Source organism: Saccopteryx leptura, chromosome 3, assembly GCF_036850995.1.
Source record: "Saccopteryx leptura isolate mSacLep1 chromosome 3, mSacLep1_pri_phased_curated, whole genome shotgun sequence".
Taxonomy (NCBI): domain Eukaryota; kingdom Metazoa; phylum Chordata; class Mammalia; order Chiroptera; family Emballonuridae; genus Saccopteryx; species Saccopteryx leptura.
The window spans coordinates 69,586,984-69,610,498 of record NC_089505.1 but is presented as its reverse complement, the minus strand read 5'-3'; the positions used below and the strand labels follow the sequence as shown (position 1 = coordinate 69,610,498).

Below are 23,515 nucleotides of genomic sequence, written 5' to 3'. Positions count from 1 at the left end.
TACTGCTATTTGGGGCAACATGGACGGACCATAAGGGCATCGTGTTATGTGAAATAAATCAGACAGGGGAAGACAAATACAGTGTGACCTCACTTATATGTGGACACGTAAAAAAAAAATCAAATTCGTAGGAGAGAGAACAGATTGTTGCCAGAGGCAGTGGGTGGGGGATGGGCAGAATGCATGAGGCTGGTCCAAAGTACAAACTGCCAGTTCCAAAGCAGTAAAAATAAAATAAAATAATTAAATCATGTGGATGTCATGCACAGCATGGTAACAACAGTTAATAATAGTGTATAGTAATATTATTAAGTAGAATAATATAATTAGTAATACTGTGTTGTATATTTGATCATTGTTAGAGTGTATGTTGTTAAAAGACATCATCTCAAAATAAGTGTGTAACTCTATGTGGAGATGGATGTTATCAAGACATATTGTGATGAGCACTTCAAAATATATACATATACGAAATGATTAAACTGGGCACTTGAAACTAGCATAATGTTAAATGTCAAGTACATGTCAATAATACACATATACACAAAAACTCAGGCTGGGGACTTGGATTAGACCAGAGTGATCGAAGCTCCAGGCAGAGTTCTCTCTCTGATCCATTTCTGTTCCAACATCAGCATAGCAAGTTTCCTACATTAAATCCTCGCTGCCAAAATACACGGCTGGGCTTCTGTGTTCAGATTGGCCCTTGACTGATTACATTTCAAAAAATAAAACAGTGAGCACTGGGTGATTTCAAATGCCTTCATGATGAAACTCACACCCAACTAGGAATACAGGAGAATTCTCTAAAAAGATAGAATGTGTCTTCAGCAAACATCATACCTAATGCAGTGGCATTAGGTCCTAGTCTAGGAAGGCAATAAAATTGAGTAAAAGCTATAAAAATTGAAAAGAAAACAAAGATCTCTTTCTTCTTAAATAACTGCATAAAGAAAAATATCCCACAAGTATATACAGATACATTTGGGACTTAATAAGAGAGTTAGCAAGGATGTTAGACATAAAATTAAATCCCAAATATTAAATGCATCCCTACATGACAGTAATAAACAAGAATAAGATGTTATAAAAATGCCATTGACAATAACATAAAAAATAATGGTATAGCTAGAATATATCTGTTTTTAGATTTTATGTAGAAAATTAAATTTAACAGGGTGACATTGATCCATAAGAGTACATAGGTTTCAGGTAAACATTTCTATAGCATTTGAACAATTGATTATGTTGTATACCCATCACCTGAAGTCAAATTATTTTCTGTCACCTTATATTTGTCCCTCTTTACACCCTTCTCCCCACCCCCCATGTCTCCACATCCACTCCCCCTTGATAACCACTTCACTTTTTTCTCTGAGTCTCAGTTTAATATCCCACCTATGTGTGAAATCACAAAGTTCTTAGCTTTCTCTGATTTACTTATTTCACTCAATTTAATGTTCTCAAGGTCCATCCATGTTGTCATAAATATCACTATGTCATCATTTCTTTTTTTTAATTAATTTTAATGGGGTGACATTAATCAATCAGAGTACATATGTTCAGAGAAAACATTTCCAGGTTATTTTGATATTTGATTATGTTGCATACCCATCACCCAAAGTCATATAGTCTTCTGTCACCTTCTATCTGGTTTTCTTTGTGCCCCTCTTCTCCCCCCATCTCCTTTCTTCCCCCCCCCCAGCCCCGGTAACCACCACACTCTTGTCCATGTCCCTGAGGCTCATTTTTATGTCCCACCTATGTATGGAATCATTTAGTTCTTTGTTTTTCTTTATTTACTTATTTCACTCAATTTAATGTTATCAAGGTCCATCCATGTTGTTGTAAATGATCCGATGTCATCATTTCTTATGGCTGAGTAGTATTCCATAGTATATATGTACCACTTCTTCTTTATCCAGTCATCTATTGAAGGGCTTTTTGGTTGTTTCCATGTCTTGGCCACTGTGAACAATGCTGCAATGAACATGGGGCTGCATGTGTCTTTACGTACCAGTGTGTTTGAGTTATGGGGGTATATTCCCAGTAGAGGGATTGCTGGGTCATAAGGTAGTTCTATTTTCAGTTTTTTTGAGGAACCACCATACTTTCCTCCATAATGGTTGTACTACTTTACATTCCCACCAACAGTGAATGAGGGTTCCCTTTTCTCCACAGCCTCTCCAACACTTGCTATTACCTGTCTTGTTGATAATAGCTAATCTAACAGGTGTGAGGTGGTATCTCATTGTAGTTTTGATTTACATTTCTCTAATAGCTAATGAAGATGAACATCTTTTCATATATCTGTTGGCCATTTGTATTTCTTCCTGGGAGAAGTGTCTGTTCATGTCCTCTTCCCATTTTTTTATTGGATTGTTTGCTTATTTGTTGTTGAGTTTTATGAGTTCTTTGTATATTTTGGATATTAGGCCCTTATCTGTGCTGTTGTTTGAAAATATCATCTCCCATTTAGTTGGCTGTCTGCTATGTCATCATTTCTTATGGCTGAGTAGTATTCCATTGTAAATATGTACCACATCTTTTTTATCTAGCCCTCTATCAATGGACATTTTGGTTGTTTCCATGTCTTGGCCTCTGTGAATAATGCTGTGAACATGGAATTTCATGTGTCTTTAGGTACCAATGTTTTCGAGTTTTGAAGTAGATACCCAGTAGAGGGATTGCTGGGTTATATGATAGTGCCAGTCTTAATTTTTTGAGGAACCATCATAATTTCTTCCTTAATGGTTGTACTAATTTGCATTCCCACCAGCAGTGAATGAGTATTCCACTTCCTCAACAGCTAAAATATATCTATTCAGAGATACACACAACAGATATAATATGCACTTCCTCAATGGAGGAAATTATAAATCTGTTTGGAATAACATTAAAGATATAAATAAATAGACATCTATGCATACTCATAAATATGAAAAAAATATTTTGTAAAAGTCTATTCCACCCAAATTATCCTGCAAATCTAAAGCACTATGTCACCTAATCTCTAAGCGGATTTTTGTTAAAGTTGGTACCTTCAATGGATAAGTTTATATTAAGGTAAATATTTCCAAACAGAGTCAAGGCAACCATGAAGAAGATCAGTGTATGAGGACTGGCTCTGTAAGATGTCAAGACATATTAAAAGGTTATAGAGGGCCCTGGCCGGTTGGCTCAGCGGTAGAGCGTTGGCCTAGCGTGCGGAGGACCCGGGTTCGATTCCCGGCCAGGGCACACAGGAGAAGCGTCCATTTGCTTCTCCAACCCTCCGCCGCGCTTTCCTCTCTGTCTCTCTCTTCCCCTCCTGCAGCCAAGGCTCCATTGGAGCAAAGATGGCCCGGGCGCTGGGGATGGCTCTATGGCCTCTGCCCCAGGCGCTAGAGTGGCTCTGGTCACAACATGGCGACGCCCAGGATGGGCAGAGCATCGCCCCCTGGTGGGCAGAGCGTCGCCCCATGGTGGGCGTGCCGGGTGGATCCCGGTCGGGCGCATGCGGGAGTCTGTCTGACTGTCTCTCCCTGTTTCCAGCTTCAGAAAAATGAAAAAAAAAAAAAAAAAAAAAAAAAAAAAGGTTATAGAATACAAGATAGTGTTGTGTTGACACAGGGTTAGACCACTAGACCACTGGAACAGAATATGACACCTAGAAATACCGTGGACCTAAACCACAGGAAACATCATGCATGATAGAGGAGGTGATGCAAAGAAATGACACAAAGATAAAACTTCTCAACAATATGTGTGGGCAGCTAGGGGTCCACATGCAGTCAAATGAGACTGCACCCCCAGCTCCTATGAGGCACTAAAATCAAGTGCAGGTGGGTTGAAGATCTACCATTTGTGAGAGAAGACCACAGAGTTCTTAGAAGATAATACCGCGGGACCTCTCCATGAACTTAAGGTAGGGAAAGATTCCAACAAGGCATAAATGGCAATACGTATAAAGAGAAACACTGAAAATTTGGATTATATTAAAGTCTAGGACTTTTCATAAAAGACACCACAGGTAGTACTCAGTTATCAACCGTCAAGTGAGAGAAGAACTTTACACCACACGCAAGCGTGAGTTTATCAGTCTCCGGAATACAGAAAGAATTTCCAAAAATATATACAAAAAAGAAATAAAGATATATGGTCTCACTTGAGCAGGAGTCTCATTAAAATAGCAACAACCAGCCGGTAAACACGTGAAAAGTGGCTCCACATCATTAGCAACCGGGAAGATGACCGTTAAAACCACAGAAACGTCCTATTACATTGGCTCCAAGTGGACAAACATGAACGTGTCTGAGAAAACGCAGTGTTAGGAGAGTGTGAGCAGTGGTTGTTGACATGCAAACTGGTACCAGTGCTTCAGAGAAAACTGGCCTCGTCCACTAAAGTGAGGATGGCTACCCCACTCCCAGCAACTCCACCCCCACACTTCCGTCCTAGAGCGGTCCTGTCCCATGTAGGAGCCATCCCCCCCCCCGGGGGGGAAGACAGTCACTGAAGGCTGGCTGTAAGGATGTGGGCTGTGAGGGGCTGGATGATGGGTTATAACAGTAAAACACCTGATTTGAAGACTTACTACAAGAAAATGAATGTAAATTATTTTGTATTCTGAGACCAATTATATTGGGGGTGAAGGTGGCGAAATTTTTCCATATCTCAAATAAGCAATTCAATGCAATTCTGACATGACCTACCTGGGAAGCTCATCATAGTCCACAGGTTAGGGTGCAGTTCTTAACCGGCCCCCCACCAACCCCATGTCAGATGTCCGTCTCAAGTCCAGGTGTCCCCTGCGCTCTGACCAGCCGCCTATAACTCAGAGGTTCCCAAGACCTCCTCCCCTTTGGATGTGTTCATTTCCCAGAGCGGCTCACAGAACTCAGAGAACAGGTCACTTCCTACATCACTGGTCTATTATAAAGAATGTGGCTCAGGGACAGCCAGATGGAAGAGGTGAGAGGGCAGGTGTGGAGTAAGGGGCTGGGGCTTCCATGGCCTCTCTGAGGTCACCTCTCTCCCAGCACCTACCTGTGTTCCCCAACCCAGAAATTCTCCAAACCTCATCCTTTTGGCTTTTATGGAGGCTTTATTACAATGTCATGATGAATTGAATCACTCAACATTAGTGATTAATTCAACCCCAACCCCTTTCTTATCCTGATCTCTTCTGGACATCACACCGCCCAGCACTGCAGGCATCTCCCAAGCTGGAGGTGGCAGATGTGACCCCAAGACAGCCCCACCCCCCTGAGCCCATACTCCGTCCTGTCTGTCAGCAGTGAGCAACAGCTGGGGTGGACAGAGGAGAGGAAGTTGCCACCACAAGCCACAGGTACAGACAGAGGGCGGGGAAGGAGATTCCCCACAACCTGTACCAGGAAGACGGGGCTCAGGGGCAGAGGAGAGGCCAGGCTGACCCCCTCAGAGCACAGGGCCCGTCCTCATGCACCCACACTACTGAGCTGGGGGAAGACGCTGCCATTTTCACACTCAAGAAGGGCCACAGAATTCGTCTCAGAGAGGGTGTGTGTGTGTGTGTGTGTGTGTTTATGTATGTATTTTTCCAAATATACTAATGAAATTTATTTTTCATGGTGAAATTCATGACATAAAATTACTCATCCTAATTTTGGATGTGTAAACCTTGGCGCTGTTTATCCCTACCCCCCCCCCCCCATCATTCCCATAGCACAGGCCTACTCCACTCCTCTGCCCCACCTGCCCTGTCCCTGTGGGAACCTGACTGGGGGTTCCTGAACAGAGTAATGCACTGAGGCACCAAGCAGCAATCCTACAGGCTGAAGGATGCCCTTTTTCCAATTTAAATTTTATTTTGCAATTTCTGTTCACATTCCATATGACTTTGTATTAGTTTTAGGTATACAGCAAGGTTGTTATACAATCACATATTTTACCAAGTGAACCCCTTGAAACTTCTAGTACCCAACAAGTATCATACCTACTTATTACCATATTGTCTATATTCTCTATGCTGCACTTTATATCTCTGTGACTATTCCAAAAGGGTATTCTTTCATTGAACTTCTCAGCAAGGGTCTGGCTCATTCAAATCCTGGATGGAAACCACAGCCAAGACCACCCTCAGCAGGACAGGGTGCCCTCAGCATTTTATGTTATGGGATACATCTCACAGGAAACACTCTCTCTTGTTTTTTTTGACAGACACAGAGAGAGAGTCAGAGAGAGGAACAGATAGGGACAGACAGACAGGAAGTGAGAAAGATGAGAAGCATCAATTTTTTCCTGCAGCACCTTAGTTGTTCACTGATTGCTTTCTCATATGTGCCTTGACCGGAGTGGGGGGGGGGGCTACAGCACAGCGAGTGACCCTTTGCTCAACCCAGCAACCTTGAGCTTCAAGCCAGCAAACTTTGGGTTCAAGCTAGTGACCATGGGGTCACATCAATGATCCCACGCTCAAGACAGCAACCCCCCACTCAAGCTGGTGAGCCCATGCTTAAGCCGGATGAGCCCCTGCTCAAGCCGGCAACCTTGGGGTTTTGGTCCTGAGTCCTCCACGTTCCAGTCTGACACTCTAGCCACTGTACCAGCGCCTATTCAGGCCAGGAGACTTTCTCTTCACAGGAAACTTGTACCTCCTGGAGTTCTTACTCTGACAGCTGAGAGATTCTCATCCTCAGGGAGCAGGGGAGAACTGAGTGGTTCTTCAGGGGCTAAATTTGACATGATTTCTGTTTTTATCCTTTCTTGCTAGAGGAGAGAAATGAACTTACTGCTCACATTCACTACAGGTTTGGCCCAGAACCATTCACTTAACCATAGTCAGCTCAGAATTTCATAATTTTGCTCAAGAAACTTAATACAGACATTAAATAGTAAAATCATTTTTTTGCCATATTACTCTGTCAGGGTCAAGGGGTTCCTTGGGAGATGAGGCGGTGGCGAGGGAAAAGAATGTGCGAGGAGTCGACATGAAAGGAGGGAAAGTTACAGAAGCAGCTACGTGCTTTATTTCCCAAGGCCAGTTTTATACAGTGCCGTGGAATTCACGCATGCATGACACCCTTCCGCTGAGGTAAACTATAGCTAAGGCAGCAGGTTATATAACTGTGGGAGCAACAGCACATGCGCTGCCACTTTCAGGTCATGTCCTTTGGCACAGCTACTGCGCAGGTGCTCCAGGCTCTAGCTCATAGCTGGGCCCTCAGGCTCTACCCCCTTAGAGTTTGGGGCCCCTGGCCTTCTCCCTCGGGGCAGTAGAGGAAACAACAGGCTACCACTAGTCCCCCTGCTATGCTTGCTACAATAAGCAAGGCCCATCTCTAGGTCGTTTATAGGCTCTGCCACCAGAGGGAGAGAGAGGGTCCTCTGACAGGGCCCGGATGGCTGACACTGCAGCATCCGTGTCCTGTAAAGCCTCTCGGATCTGCTGCTGATTATCAGGGATATACACGCAGCAGTTCACACACACAAGGGCACACGTGCCGCCCTGCACTGCAGTAAGGAAATCTAAGGCCATGTGGTTCTGTAAGAAGACCTTCATCAAGGAGGAGACTCAGGGAGTGGTGAGTGACATTCAAGGCTTGGGCTATGTGTTGGGCCAACGCTTCAATCTGCAATTCTATATTAGTAGTGCCACCCTTTGGTACAAAGAGAGCCAGAGGGTAAAGCCACCAGGCAGCCCTCTTCTCCCTATGCCAGCAGCGATACACGGGGTCCAATTCTGAGGCTTCTGTGCTATGTCTGCACCACCTTGCCATAGATAAATGTGCAACCCCAAGTACAGCATCCAGTCCAGCGAGCCGGCTGGTAGGGCCAGCCGTACCTGCCACAGACCCACAACCCCTCTCCTGGCAGAAAATCTATAAGCTTCATACTTACAAGTTTTCTCTGATCCCGCCAGTGATTCATGGTGGGAGACATGGTCAGGTTGACACACAAGTCAGTGGGCAGTCAGCCCACAGTGCGGTCGGGCACCTTGTCGTTGCGCTGCTCTCTACAGAAGGGGCCACCTGCAAGAGCTCCACGTGAATGCCTGCCACCCACCCCCAACCGTTACACACAGCTTTTCCCAGCAAGGGCGGTTCACTGTGGCGAGAGTTTCAGAAAAGTGCTTCAATGGTCTGACGACATGCGTTCCACTCCAGACTCTTGTGGTGGGTGTTCTAGACGTGCAACTCAGTCCAGTTCTGAAGGGAGGCAGGCACAATATGCCAAGGAAGCCCTCCCACCATCTCTGCAGGAAGCCTGGTGCAAATCTAACAATGGGGTCCCTGATGCACCCACGCAGAAGTGTGGGCCCACAACATGAGACTGTTGGTGGCAGTCAACGTGGACAATACAACAGAGCAGAAAGTGAAACTATCATAGGCAAGTCCTGTCCCTCAGGAAGAATGCAAGCCACCCTCTCGTCCTGTGGGAGCATGGTGACAGGTTTTGAAGGACCTCTGGTCAGTGATACCAGACTTGTACACCTGCAGACGGGGGAGGGAGCCCTCACCAAGAGCCACTGTGTGCAAGGGCACAGGCCGCAGTCTTAGGGCAACCACGCCTCTCAGAAGGGAGGAGGGAGCTGTAAGGCAAAGTCTCTCACACCTCCACTGGCCACTTGGTGAGCCAGGGTGTGAGGGTCAAGCCCTTCCCTAGACCTGCTCCCCCAGGTTCCGGTAACACTACCCACGGAGAACCCTCTGCCTCTAGTTTCCATGGCCAGTTCCATTTCTCCTCCCGTCCCGGGACCACCGTGGACGGAACCAGTAGCATTAGGCTTCGTCCTGTACCCATATATGCAAGTTTGTGGATCCAGAAGGGGTCACCTTAAGGTGACACGTCGCCCATTCCAGCACTCAATCCAGAGGGCTCTTTCCTGTTCAGCAAGGCTGCTCATTCAGCAGCCGCCCCTCAATGAGGAGCTGCCACTTCCACCGCTTTCCTGTGGGCACCAGTGCTTTCAGCTTCTCCTTCAGCAGCCCGTTGAAGTGCTCCATCATGCCGGCAGCTTGGGCGTGGTATGGCACATGCAACTGCCAGTGCCTGTCATTGTCCTTAGCCCTCCTCTGGGTGGCTTGCCCCAGAAAAGGGGATCCTCGGTCTCTGGTAACTGCTAGTGGGCAGCTGCAGGCCACTGAAAGGCCCTCTATAGCCTGCGTGGTGTGCTCCTGATCAGCCCTGGCTACAGGGTGGGCATGTCCCAAGCCAGTGGCAGTATCTACTGCTGGGAAGACATGCCGGACTCCCCGGTCTACTGGCAGAGGGCCTATGGAATCCACTTGCCATGACTGCAGTGGCTCCTCCCCCCTGGGTGTCTGTCCTGGGAGGGGCAGCCCAGCGCCTCCTCCATGGGTATTGCTGTGCACACCACAGGCATTGCCTCACGGCCTCTGCCTGGGACATGGCTAGTCCCCAGCACTGCGCAACAAGGCCCATTGTGCGAGCCCCCACGTGCCCTAGCTTCTTGTGCACCACGCCGCGATTGCAGCTGGCTCTGGGGTTTGCATGGTCGCTCGAATCCGTGCCAAGGCATCTGCAGTATTATTACCAGTTCTACAAGGTTCTATGCCCAGAAAGTGGTAAATCGTGGATCCTTCCTATAAGCCACGCTTCTACAGGTCTTATAATTCTGGGTAGCTTAACAGGGCAACTAGAGCATGAGGCCACGGTACCCAGCCCAGCTGTCTCTGCAGCTGTGCAGGTGTCCAGTGTCTCCCATCAGGACCAGCCGTACTGCTCATAGCTCGGCCCATTGAGTGGATTGTCCTGAGCCTGTCTCAAACCAAAAGGCAGCAAGGCAACAGCTGTCCATGTTGGCAGCTTCCCTCTTTAGGAGCTATCCATGTATCACGTTTCCATAGGAGGGTGGGGGTGGCTTCTCCTCTTGGTACAGACTCTCCTGCACTTCACCTAGGGCCGGTTCTATCCCCCATTTTCTGTTACAAACTGTATCTGTTCCAACAAGGAGTGCAGCTCCTGCGTCAGGGGGTTAGATGACAACTGGACCTGTCATTTAAGATACGTACCCCACTTGGTCAAGATGGGAGTCTGCACTACCTCACTTCAAGGACGTGTAACCCAAGAATGGAGCCAGCCTTCAACCGGATATATGGTCTGTACTGGGACTGGCTGTGGCCCTCTGATACTCTCATAGACCAGCAAGGCGGGGTACGTCACTGCCAACTGCTTCTCAATAAGGGAATACCAGACAGGGGCTCCTTTCCACACCTGGGACCAAAAGCCAATGGGTATCTTCCAATTACCCTGCTTTTGCCAAAGACCCCAGCCAAACCCTGTCTCCTCAGCCTGGACCATCAGCAGGAGTGGCAAGGCAGGGCTACTACCCGTAATGTCTGGGTTTGTGCCACTGCCCATTTGGTGGCATTTGTAAGGTATTTTCCCCGCCGAGAAGGAAGAAAGAGGCTGGAGCCACAAAGTGTGGAATAGTAAAAGGCTTTATTGAGTACAGAGCGCGCATCCCGCCCAGCAAGGTTCACTGGCCCCGAGGAAAGATGGAGGCCAAGGAAGTCACAAAGATTAAACTGCGTGGGAGATATTTAAAGGGGTCCCTCTAGGGAAGTCGAGCTAATATGACGTGGTGAAATCTCACTGACTGGCAGACGGTCGCTTTTTTCCAAAGGGTTTCTGCGAAGCTTCTTTTGGTGTGCTTGGTTGTAGGCGGTCCTAGCCAAAGTTCGAGGGTCTGAGTTCCTCACGTGACCATTCCCCATTATCCACTGACCTTACATTCTGACCTTTTGTGTTAAATAGAAAAGGGGCACCGTTTATTCATCTGGCTACTTCCTGCTGATTAGGGGCATCGTGGGGAGGGGGAGATCGGAAGGTGGTGGCTTTGAGGGGTGTCAGGAGGAACATCTGTGTGGCTGTGAGTTGAGAAACTTTGCAGATGTGGTCCTGTAAGGATTTAAAAAAAAAAAAGGAGTAATAGGGTAATAGGGGGATTTGTAAGATCCAGCCTTTTGGTGAGCTGGAGATGGATGGAGTCCAGTGGTTCCGACTACCAGTGGTCCTGTAAGGAGGCAAGCTTGAGGCAAAACTGCATGTCAGGAGTGGCATACAAGGGGAAAGGAAGAGGTCCCATCCATTCCCATAACCGAAACCTGTGAGGGAAATAGAGGTCCAGAATGTGATGGCAAAACAGAGAAGGTAGCCCCCGTGTCCACAAGAAATGAGATGGACTTACCCACTTGTTGTAGCATACCCTGGGTTCTCTGAGTCTAGGCCGTGTCCTAGGAGTTTGAGCGATGCACTCACCTGGCTGGATTGGCCTCCCATTCAGGCGGCTTGTCCTCCACGTAGAGGCACTGAGGAAAAGCCTGTTGCCCAAAGGGGCAATTGCTCTGCCAGTGACTGGGCTGCTTGCAGTCAGGGCAGGGCTCAGTGGGCAGCTGCCGGCAGGGGCCCTGCCAGGACCAATGGTCCTGCTTGCCACACTTAAAGCAAGCTGCTGGTGGGGTTTCTCTTTGTGGCTTGGATTTGGGTCGGGCACTTCCTGTGTCTTGCCTCTGTTGTTCTACTGTCCTCAGGGTTGCCACAAGAGCCGGGGTTTAGAGCGTTACATTCTGCTGCATGCAGGCCTGGCAAACAGCCTTGGCCTGTTTCTACTAATTGGGACCATTAAAAACTTTAAATGCCATGTTCACATGTTCCAGATAGGGGTTTTGGGGTTGAGAATAAGAGGAGGAGGGCTCATTCAGAGCCCGGCACCCAGATCCTGCAGGAAATGCTGGAGCCAAAGGCAGGACAGGGCCAGAACTTCCTGCAAGAAAATTGGAGTTGGACGTCCTGAAAACCAGTGTAAGAGCCAATGCCAGGCTGAGAATGGCCTGATGGAGGAGGGGTTTAAGAACACAGTGAAGAAGGGAAGGGCCCCTGGCCAGCAGGGGAGGAGAAAGAGAGATGGTAGTGGTGAATAAGAAACAGGTTTTTGCAAAGGGAGGGGAGGGGGCTCTCAGAGGGAAGAGACCTGAACACAAAAGAGGTCCGCAGAAGGACCAGAGAAAAGTCCTGAGAGAGAGGTGCCCCCGGGGGTCAGACAGGAGAGAGAGACAGTTGGGAGTCCGCAGAGAAGGAAAGATCAGGAGTAGAGGTTTTAGGTGAGGTTTCTCTGGCCAGAAAAAGGCCTGTGCGGTGGGACAGGTGGCACAGAGATTCAGGACGGGTGCATGAATAATTAGAAGCCATGTATGTAAGAGATCTCCAATCAGTTCCCAGCTTTTTTGATGATAGTTAAATTGGTGAGGGTGTTAAAACCGAAAGTCCCTTCAGGAGGCTAATTCAGTGGGTTCTGTGGCCTGGCCACAGCAGAGAAGAAGAACAGTTTCTTCTTCTTTAGGGAGAAAAATTCCTGTGCCCCCACAGCAGCCCTCAGTCCTCAGAGTGGTCAGGTTTAAGTATTAGCATCCTAAAACTCAAGGTTTGGCCATGGAAAGAAAAGGTAAAGTGGATATGCTTGGGACGTCTCCACAAGCACACACTCACTTGGAACGGAAAAGACTTCCCTGATGTAGCTACAGTTTCGGACAGGGAGTCTTGGAGGAAAGAACTCAAGGGTGGCCAGAGGCAGGGGACTTACCGCACCGTGCACCAAAGTGGGTGGAAGGTCAGAGATCCTGATTCTTTCTCAGAGGGGATGGGGAGAGGAGCGATCTTTGCGGACTTCAACTCTTCTCGGGTTTTCAGCACCAAAATGTAAGGTATTTTTCCCGCTGAGAAGAAAGGGGCTGGAGCCACGAAGTGTAGAATAGTAAAAGGCTTTATTGAGTACAGAGCGCGCATCCCTCCCGGCAAGGTTTTCTGGCCCCGAGGAAAGATGGAGGCCAGGGAAGTTGCAAGGATTAAACCGCATGGGAGATATTTAAAGGGGTCCCTCTAGGGAAGTCGAGCTAATATGACGTGGTGAAATCTCACTGGTTGGCAGACGGTCGCTTTTTTCCAAAGGGTGCCTGCGAAGCTTCTTTTGGTGCGCTTGGTTGTAGGCGGTCCTAGCCAAAGTTCGCGGGTCTGGGTTCCCCATGTGACCATCCCCATTATCCACCAACCTTACAGCACTGAAGGCATGTTCTGCCTCGGGGATCCAGTCCCAGCACTCACCCTTCTGGGTCAACTGATACAATGGTTTGGCTAACAAGGCCAAGTGGTGTATGAAGGTTCACCAGAACCCTCACAGACCTACACAGGTCTGCAACTCTTTCATAGTCTCTGGTCGGGGGCATGTTTCAATTTTGTCAATCACTGCCTCAGGCATAATCTTTATCTTACCCAACTAAACAACTCCTAAGAACTTGACAGAGTAACCAGGTCCCTGGACCTTGTCCTTGTTGACAGCCTACACCTAGCCCGTCAGGGCCTCTCAAAGACCTTGAGCTGCCATATCGAGATCTGCAAGAGAATTAGAGGTTAGCATCATGTCATCAATATAATGGAACAGTCACACCGTCTCAGGGTGGTTCCATGTGGCCAAATCTTGGGCCACCAGGCCATGACACAGAGTAGGGCGATGCAAATATCCCTGTGGCGATACTTGAAATGTTCATTACCAGCCTTCCCACGTGCGGGCAAACTGCTCTTGACTAGCAGCATCCGTGTCAATAGAAAAGAAAGCATCAGCCAAGTCAGCCACATCGTGGATGACGGCCCAGTTCCACTGACAGCCAATCCATCAGCTCAGTAATGTCCGGGACAGTACCATGCAAAGGTCAGGTGACCTTGTTCAGCTCTCAGTACTCCACCGTCATATGCCAGGAACAGTCAGACTCCCAGACAGGCCACACAGAGGAATTGTATAGGTTGTGTGGCGGCCGTATGATCCCAGATTCCTCTGGCTTTAAAATAGCCCGGCCAATTTCCTCATGCCCCTCGTGACAGTCGATACTGCCTCACTGACACAGCTTGGGTCACGTGGGAGAGAAGCAGGGGAGTGTGGTGAGGATGCCCTCTCACCAGCGTCCTCATCACTTGTACCCACAGCCAGAATTCTCCCTGGGTGGTGCTAACAGCCAGTCCCGCGAGCACATCTGCCCCCACGATATATTTTTCAATAGGGGATATATAAACCTCACATGCCCTAGGAGGCAGTCTGCCAATCCCTATAGTCACGCTGGTCTTAGGAATCTGTATCTGGCGCCCCCTATAGTCTTCTATGGTCTCCAAGGGTCCCTGGAACAGGTCTGGGTTGCCAGAAATCAAGGTCGAGGCTGGTCCTGTGTCCACTAAGACTAGGACATGCTGGACACTGTGAGGGGACCAGTAAATGGTTAGTTCAGCATGAGGCCTCCTGCCCTGGGCTCCTCGGCTCCTGCCCCCACAGTCAGGCAGATAATGAGCTAGAGCTGGCTCACCGCTTGTAAGTCATGCCACAGCTGGCACTAGTTTATTTTCAGGGGCCCACCTTCAGTCTTGTGCCTCGGGGCGGTGTGCCTCTTCCCTTCCCGTCTCACAGCTGCAGATTCTTGCCTGCTCCTATGAGGAGGACTGACCTTGGCGGTGTAGATTGACGTTGCATGGGCGGTGCTCTAAGCCCTCCTCCCTGCGCTGTAGCCAAGCTACCTGACCCGCCCCTTCTCTGTGGGCTGCGGGGGCATTTGGGTCCAATTGCTCTAAAGTTCTGCGGACCCCCTCCGACCGGGGCTGGACTGTGCCCCAGTCCTCTGGCAATGCCCCGTTTGCCAGGTATGCTGCTACTGGATACCATAACGACCTTGGGGGCCAAAATTCCACCCGCTCCCCCTGGGCCTGTGTCTCCATGGGGGCGGGAAGTTCCCCGGCACCAGTCACTTCATTTTGAACACCTTGCTGCCTGCGCCACTTGTCTGGGTCAAGGGGTCCCTTGGGGGGTGAGGTGGCACCAGGGGAAAAGAATCCACAAGGAGTCAAGGACAGGAGAGATAAAAGTTACAGAAGAGGCTATGTATTTTATTTCCCAAGGCCAGTTTTATACAGTGCCGTGGAACTCACGCATGCGAGACTCCCCTTCTGCTGAAGTAAACTATAGCTAAGGCAGCAGGTTATATAACTGTGGGAGCAACAGCGCATGCGCTCCCACTTTCAGGTTCTGTCCTTTGGCATAACTACTGCGCAGATGCTCCGGGCTCTAACTCATAGCTGGGCCCTCACATACTTAAAAAAAAAAAAAAAAAAAAAAAAGCTTGTTTACAATTAAATATTGGCCTGTTATGTGGTAATCATCATAAGGTAGGCACCATTGAATGGATAAAAAGAACCATGCTCATATCTGTACTGTGTAGATGTCTACACTGACAGGGAAGTTTGGGAGACCAGAAACTCAGGTGTCGACCAGGTAATTTCTGGGTGATGGGAGGATCAAGTCCCAGGTTTAGTCCTTTTCTGGGCCTGGAGATGAACAGGGAGGAGCAGGGGGATGTGGGTAAGCAGGACCAGCATAGAGAGAGAAGACAAGTCCAATGGGAGAGGCACAGGCAGAAACGAGGGGCAATCAGTGGGTGGATATTACTTGTTTTCTGTTGTCTGTGTCTCATGAAGCTTTCACATCTTAATCAGCTTTGAGGCCAAGGAGATGCAGCTCCACCCGGGGCAATCTGGTTCTCAGAGACAGCCAAGACCTCTGCCAGGAACAGCCTTTCAGACACAAACCAATCCACCCTGAGCCCATGGTCCCCAGCTTCCCCGCCTGCCCTAAATCTCCCAGGACCTGGGACCAGACACACAGAGACCTCCCCACAGGCCCGAACCCCAGATTTATTCATCCCAGCTGACCCTAAATGTTCATTCTGCTTTCCATTGTCTTTCCCATGGAAACCCCAGTAAAGGCTCAGGCTGGGCTCCCCACACCTGCGTCTTCTATCCGGGGGGCCCTGCCTGGTGAAGTGGAGCCTCCTCTCAGGAAATGAATGCAATACCATCCTTTTCAATTATATCACCTCTCCTTGTCATCACTCAGTCACTTGCACCAATTAAAATCCAAGAGGTACATTTGAGACAACTGAGACAAGAGCTTCCAGGGAGATGATGACATTGATGTCCCATGACTGTCCCTCTGGACTCTGTATCCCCACCTTGTTCCATTAAAAAGAAGGGCAAATCAGTCAAGATATTGGCCTAGTTGTCTCAGGACCTCCACACTTGCAGAGACAACAGGGTCTTAGCTCAGAGACTAGGTCAATCAAGCTCTTGCTTGAGGCAGGGCTGAACAGCCCAGCTGCATCTGGAACTCAGGTCAATCATTTATCTTCCCTGTAGAGAAAGACAGACAGACAGACCTGCTCACCTGGAGTAGTAGAGCCAGGTGAGGCTATAGGTGAAGAGGAAGCCAGCCCCCATGAGGGCCCCTCTGATCAGGGTGAGGACCAGGGGCCAGGAGCCCTGCTGCTCCTCAGTCACACAGCTGTGGGGAGGGGGGTTTCCTGGGGAAGAGCAGAGGGGGGTGATGTTGTGTCCCCAGGTCTCAGTCCCACCCACAGCTCCAACACTAGTTCAGAAACTCACTCTGCACAGAGAGGCTGACAGAAACATGCCGGGAGCCCAGCAGGTGCCGAGCCCGGCAGAAGAACTCCCCTTCTTCCGCAGTCCCCACGCGGAGCAGCTCCAGGGTTGCAGTGCTGGAGACGGGGGTGGCATTCAGGGCTGGGGACCCCTGGAACCAGCTCAGCTCTGTAGGGGGGTTGCTGTCAGCCTCACAGAGCAGCTGCACAGCCTCACCCTCCAGGATGGGCAGGTAGGAGGTGTTTTGCAGAATCCTGACGGCTTTGGAGAGAGAAGAAGACGGGTGGGGGGGGGGGAGAAGAAGAGAGATGGAACACAGGTGGAAGCACCCACTCACAAGACGTGCGGGGAGGTGATGATTTTCATCCTTGTTCTTTTTAATCAATTCCAATTCAGATTCAGTTTCCCCCTCTGCTCCACACCAACCTACAGGGCAGATCCCAGCTACAAAGAGGCAAAGTTCCTTCCTACCTGGGATATTTCTGAAGGAGATGCCTATGGTGAGGTTCCGGGGGGCATCTGGGACAGAAAGACATGGCCCCGCTTCAGAGGGGAGGGGAGTGTGGAAGTCACCCTGAACCCAAGGAGGGCACTGGGTACCAGAAAGATGAGGTTTCTGTCCTCTGGCCCAGCCCCCACCTGCACTCAGATCCATCCATGCATGAGTGTTTCAAGCTCAGCCTCCCTCTCTTCCTCTTCTACCTACACTCATGCACATGCATTCACCCCGGTCCTACTTCCCACTGGAACCAAACCATCCCTCCAACACTCACAGGAGACATTGAGCCAGATGGTTCTCTCTGTAGTGACTGAAGACCCCTGACGTGTCACCTGACAGGTGAGGCTGGTGCCATGGTCCTGGGCCTTTGGGGTGAAGGTGAGCACCGAGGAGTGGAGGGTCTGAGGGTTCAGCGAGTCAACAGCGGCCCCCACCCAGGAGAAGGTGAGAGGGCTTCCCCCTTCGCAGGCCCTTGGCAGGCTGCAGGTCAGCTGTGTGGGGCGGCCGGCCTCCAGAGGCTCCGGAATATGGATGATGGGTTTTTCCGTCAAAGCTGAGGAACAGAAAGGCAAGGACCTGGGCTTTGCGTCGGGGGAGACCCAGAGTGTGACCCTGAGAGTGTCCTGCCTCAAGTCTCAAGCTCACCCCAGATCATGTGTCTCTTCCGACCACCCTGGGCACAAGGCCAGGACAAGGGTTGTCACAGTGTCCTGTTCCTGTCATAAGATAGCGTCCCACTTACCTAGGTCCGACTTGGGCCCCTCTCGTACCTGTCACCTTCAAATTCAGCGTCTTTTTATTGTAAGTATATTTCACATCATTTCCTCTCTCTACTCGGAACTGGTAGATTCCTGAGTCACTGGTCCTGGCGTCTCTGACGCTCAGGGAACAGTCGTTGTTCCTGGAGTCTGAGAGGAGGAATCAGCTCCTGCTGTCTGTCTTCACTGGCTCATCTGCGTTGTTTCTGGCCACAAGATAGTACTCGCTGTCCACACGATGGTACCAGTGAGTGTAGAGTGTGCTGTAAGATAACCACGGACTCCAGGGGTAGGAGAAAGAGCAGGGCACGTGGACGCACAGACCCTCCTGCACCCTCACCGATTATTGCACTCGGAGCTCATAGCCTTGGTGCTGCTGCAGGGACCCTGGGGGGACACAGAGACTCAGCTACAGCCCCAGCCCCTCCCCATCCTAGCTGTCCCCCCTCCCTGGGCCCACTCACCCCCCCCCCCCCCCACAGCAGGGGCAGCAGCAGCAGGGGCGCCATGTCTGCATCTGACAGGACAGAGCAGGTCCAGTCTCTGTGTCTGGGAGAATACTGCCCAACTGTGGGGTGGGGCTGAGGACACCCTGACAGGAAGCCTCTGAGAGAGCTGTGACCAGACCCAGAAGGGGAAGTTGTGGTCCACAGGCTGTGGGGGCTCATTGAGGACTGAGAAATCATCCTGTCTAACTTCCGGACACCCAACTCTGCAGGTAGATACAGCAAGGATCTCAGAGTTTGGGATTCTTGTCCAGATGTGAATCTGAAAGTAATCACCTAACAGATGATTTTTAAGTTGAGAAGGAGGTCACCCAGGGGTCCATGGTAGTTAGAGCTGGTCCTGGTGACTCACAGGGACCTCCCTCTAGCTGAAATCACTGCACGTTCTAGAAGAGTAATTGTACATTTTCTTTAAATCACTCAAGGCCTGACCTGTGGTGGCGCAGTGGAGAAAGTGTCGACCTGGAAATGCTGAGGTCGCCGGTTCGAAACCCTGGGCTTGCCTGGTCAAGGCACAAATGGGAGTTGATGCTTCCAGCTCCTCCCCCTTCTCTCTCTCTGTCTCTCTTCTGTCTCCCTCTCTGTCTCTTTCTCTCCCTCTCTCTCTCCTCTCTAAAAATGAATAAATAAAATAAAATAAATAAAATTTGCCTGACCTGTGGTGGCACAGTGGATAAAGCATCGACCTGGAAATGCTGAGGTTGCCGGTTCGAAACCCTGGGCTTGCCTGGTCAAGGCACATATGGGAGTTGATGCTTCCAGCTCCTCCCCACCTTCTCTCTCTCTCTCTCTCTCCCTCTCTGTCTTTCTCTCTCTCTTCTCTAAAAAAATGAATAAATAAAATTAAAAAGAAATTCTATAAAAAAAAAAAAAAAATCACTCAAGTGCTGGCAGGAGAGAAAGAAATGTAGACCCCACATCTGGGAAGGGTGGAACCCAGGGGCAATGTGGAACATCAGGGTCCGTTGCTCTGAGGAGTGTGTGCGGACAGGGGATACACCAGGGTTGGTCTTCTAGGGTCTGTTGGTCTGTCGGACAGTGAAGGCGCACACAAGCTCCTTCGAAACTGAAGGCATAGTAGAGATCTTGCCTCATGTGTTACGCAGTTGGGCCAGAAAGGTGTGCTATACTGTTAACAAAGAGAGTTGGTAATTTTTCTGAATTGCCTTGTAGTTTGGTTTTCAGCATTTTAGCTTTTATGACTTGATGTGATGTGTTTTCTCATATCAGAAATATTATATATATTTTTTAAACAGTGATCTCAACCTTTGTGTAAACATCAGGCTCCTGAAAACCTGGTCTGCCCCTGACATGGGGAGCAGGTACCCAGCTCTACCCCCACCCCCGGACTCCTCCTGTATTGTAAGCAAGACTGTTTTGTGCAGCCTAGGACTAAAGACAGCAGGATGTCCATGGCTGTGCCCCACAGTGCACATCACTGGGCTGTCGGGCAGATCTCAGGACAGGATTATAAAAAAATAAAAAATAAAAAGACAAGAAATAGTAAGTGCTGGCCAGAATGTTAAGAAAGGGGAAGTATCTTGCACTGTTGCGAGGAATGCAAATTAGGGCAACGACTATGTAAATCAGTAGGGCAGTTCCTCAAAAATTAAAACTAGAGCTATAGAGACATTTACCTGAAGCTATATACTCTTATTGATCAACATTACCTTGTTAAATTTAATTTTCTGAAAAAAATTAATCAATCAATTTTAATAAAAAAACCTAAAGCTACCATCTGATTCAGCAATTCCACTCCTGGGGATTTATTTAAAGGAAAGGAAAACACTAACTTGAAAAAGTATATGAACCTCATGTTCATTGCAGCATTATTTATAATCGCCAAGATATGCAGCCACCTAAGTGTCCATTGATAATGAACAGATGAAGAAAATCTGGTATCTCTACAATGGATACGATTCTGCTGTTAAAAAGACAATGCTGCTATTTGGGGCAACATGGACGGACCATAAGGGCATCGTGTTATGTGAAATAAATCAGACAGGGAAAGACAAATACAGAGTGACCTCACTTATATATGGACACATAAAAAAAAAAATCAAGCTCACAGTAGAAAGAACAGATTGGTTTTTGCCAGGGGCGGTGGGTGGGGGATGGGCAGAATGGATGAGGCTGCTTCAAGGTACAAACTTCTAGTTCCAAAGTAGTAAAAATAAAACAGATAATTAAATCATGTGGATGTCATGCACAACACGGTGACAACAGTTAATGATAGTGGATATTAATATTACTAAGTATAATAATATAATTAATAATACTGTGTTATATATTTGATCAATGCTAGAGTGTATATTGTTAAAAGACCTCATCTCAAGAAAATAAGTGCGTAATTCTATGTGGAGATGGATGTTAACAAGACATTGTGATGAGCACTTCACAATATTTACATATATGGAATCACTAAGTTGGACGCTTGAAACTAGCATCATGTTAAATGTCAATTACATATCAATTATACACACAAAAACAGGCTGTGGACTTGGATTAGGTCAGAGTGGTCTAAGCTTCCAGGCAGTTTCCTTTCTGCTTCATATCTGTTCCAACATCAGCAGAACAAGTTCGTTATGTTAAATTCTTGCTGTGGAAATACACTCTGGGGCTTCTGTGTTCCTGATTGGCCTTTGATTGATTGATTAAATGTCAAGAGGTAAAACAATGAGCATTAGGTGATTTCCAAAGCCTTCATGACAAAACTCACAGCCAGTTATGAATAAAGGAGAATTTCTCTAACAAGACAGAGGGCGTCTTCAGCAAACACAGTACCTCATACAGGTCCTAGTCTAGAGAGGCAATAACAGTAGGTAAAAGCAATGGAAATTGAAAAGAAATCAAAGCTGTCTTTCTTCATAAATGATGGCACATAGAGAAAAATTCACAAGTATACACAGATACATTTTAGGGATTTTAATAAGAGAGTTAGGAAGATTGCTAGAGACAAAACCAAATCACAAAATCAAAAGTGTATAATAAACAAAACATAGGATGTTATCAAAGATGCCATTGATGATAGCCTCAAAAAGTATGATAACCCTGGAATATCTCTCCTTACAGGTGTCCATGCAGCCCTCATGGATTTTCAGTAGGTAGGGTGCTTCCTGGCTGCCAAGTTGCTCTGGGGTTGCAAGTACAATCCTCTGTCAGGACGCAAATGAGAAGCAGTAAAATGCCTTTCTATATCACAGTAGTAAACAAAAATAAGATATTATAAAATGCCATGGACCACAGCTGGGTTAAGTGTGGTCGTGGGGCAGTTGAGAGGCACCAGCAAGAGGGGGCTACATGTGCAGATAAAGTCGCAGAGGAGTCAGGACTGGTGAGGAGACAGACGGGATCGCGGGTGGACTCGTAGGATGGGATGAACATGCCCCAGAGGAGTGGAGACAGATTGAACTGGGTCGTGGGTGAATGGGGTCCAGCTATGAGGAATGGGGTCATCAATGACTCCTGGAGGAAATGACCGGATCAGCTATGAAGGAGGGTACGTATCAGAAAAGATGAAGAAAGATTCAAGGAAAAGGAGCAGGAAGAAAACAAGGGAGCAAAACAGAGTTGTTCACCATCACAGACAGAGAAGCTGGACGGCAGTGTCCGGGGGGCTGGGGATGGAGAGGCATTAGGAGCACTGGACCCTTCTCTACATCCTAGTAAAGTCCCAGTGACAGTTTCCTCAGACAGGACACACCAGCTACTAGGTTTCAGGGAAAGCCAGTACTGTATGTGCCCATGTATAAGACACACCTTAATTTTGGGGCCCGGAATTTGAAAAAAAAAAAAAAAAAGGTATTACATAAAGTTATTGAATTCAAGTTTTATTCATCATAAAATTCATATAACTCCTCTTCTGCATGAAAAAGCGGGAAATGCAAGTAAAAAAATTTACAACCAATATATAAGACACACCCAGCTTTTAGAATCCCAAATTTTTTGGGAAAGGTGCATCTTATACATGAAGACATACGGTATCTAGCTTCCTTAGGGATGAGAAGTGGGACCCCCCACGGTGTTGGAATTCCCAAACTGAGAAATACAGATCAGCTGCTTAGTGCACAGTGCTCTGAGACTGTTAGCCATAAGCAATTAAAAAGGGAATCAAGTACAAGTACTGGGAAAGGACATACCTTTTTATTTTTAATTAGTATTATTGTATACCTGGAAAATCCACAATTTACTGGAAAAACTATTAGAGGCAATACAATAACTCATTAAGGTGTCAAGTCACACCACACTTTTCCTATTTCAGTGCTACCTTGACCGGGAAAGTGGCAACGCTATAAGGAATCTGGACACCCTTAGCTGGCATGGATGTTGTTGGTCAAATAAGTTTGTAAATATGATACATATGTTTGCTCGCTTATAGTTTACATTGGGTGTGGGGGACAAGCTGTAAGCAGGCAGGGTCATTATAGCCTAAGGTTTAGTTTTAAGACTAAGCCTTTCCCACCCTAAGTGACTTTGTATCAGAGACTTCCTTGGTTGTATATTGGATTAAAGGTTTTCATTTCTACACTATATAATGGGGCAGAGGAGCCCATTCTGGGGGAAAGCAGAAAAAAGCCACATGGAGGAGAGGAGAAGCAGCCAAAATGGCGGAGTGCTGAAGGAGAAGCCAGTTTGTGCAGAGAGAAGGAGATGGGGAAGAGAGATGAATAAGGCTGGTGAAGTAGAAACCTTTGATTCTAGGAAACTCAGATAAGTCAGTGGCTTTGGGAGCCCTGAATGGAAAGGGAAGTGTTTTCCCACTGTGTGTATTTCTTGCCGGCTGGGTGCAAGCTAGGATTAAATATAACGGCCCACCAGTTCTTGGCTCCATTGTTTCATTACCATCTGTAAGGCCAGGAGCCGCCATCGTGGCCATTCACATGCAGGTTCTCATTGGATTTGGGCAGATGGTAAAGAAATGGCGGAGTTGGAGGATGGTGGGCCATTCTGTTTATTGATGTCTCACCAAGACAGGCAAGCCACAAGAGAAGACCTGCTTTTCCCATGAATGGCAAGGGATCAGGGAGGCCCCTGCAATGGTGATAGCAGGAACCAAGAGAGCGAGCACTTGGTTTATAGTGTAGGTTTGTTGGGCAGATAAAATATATTATGCTCACTTTGTTAAAGATGGCGCTGCCCACGTAGAGGCCTGTCACCCAGGTGATATTAATGTGTGTTGGGGGTGGGCTGTGGGCAGGCAGGATCCTTGTAGCCTGGGGCTTGGTTTTGGGATTAAGCCTTTCCCACTCTTTTTGATGTGGGGTGATACAGTCCCATCATGACTCAAATAAGTGACT

The 23,515-nt window shown here is 48.1% G+C and overlaps 1 protein-coding gene and 1 pseudogene across 1 annotated transcript in view; both read right to left on the bottom strand.

Annotated features, from left to right (window-relative positions):
• Positions 1–23,515, bottom strand: part of LOC136399195 (sialic acid-binding Ig-like lectin 5) — an 85,307-nt gene that overhangs the window by 48,448 nt on the left and 13,344 nt on the right. The window lies entirely within an intron of this gene.
• On the bottom strand, positions 16,237–18,221 carry LOC136399201 (sialic acid-binding Ig-like lectin 14; annotated as a pseudogene).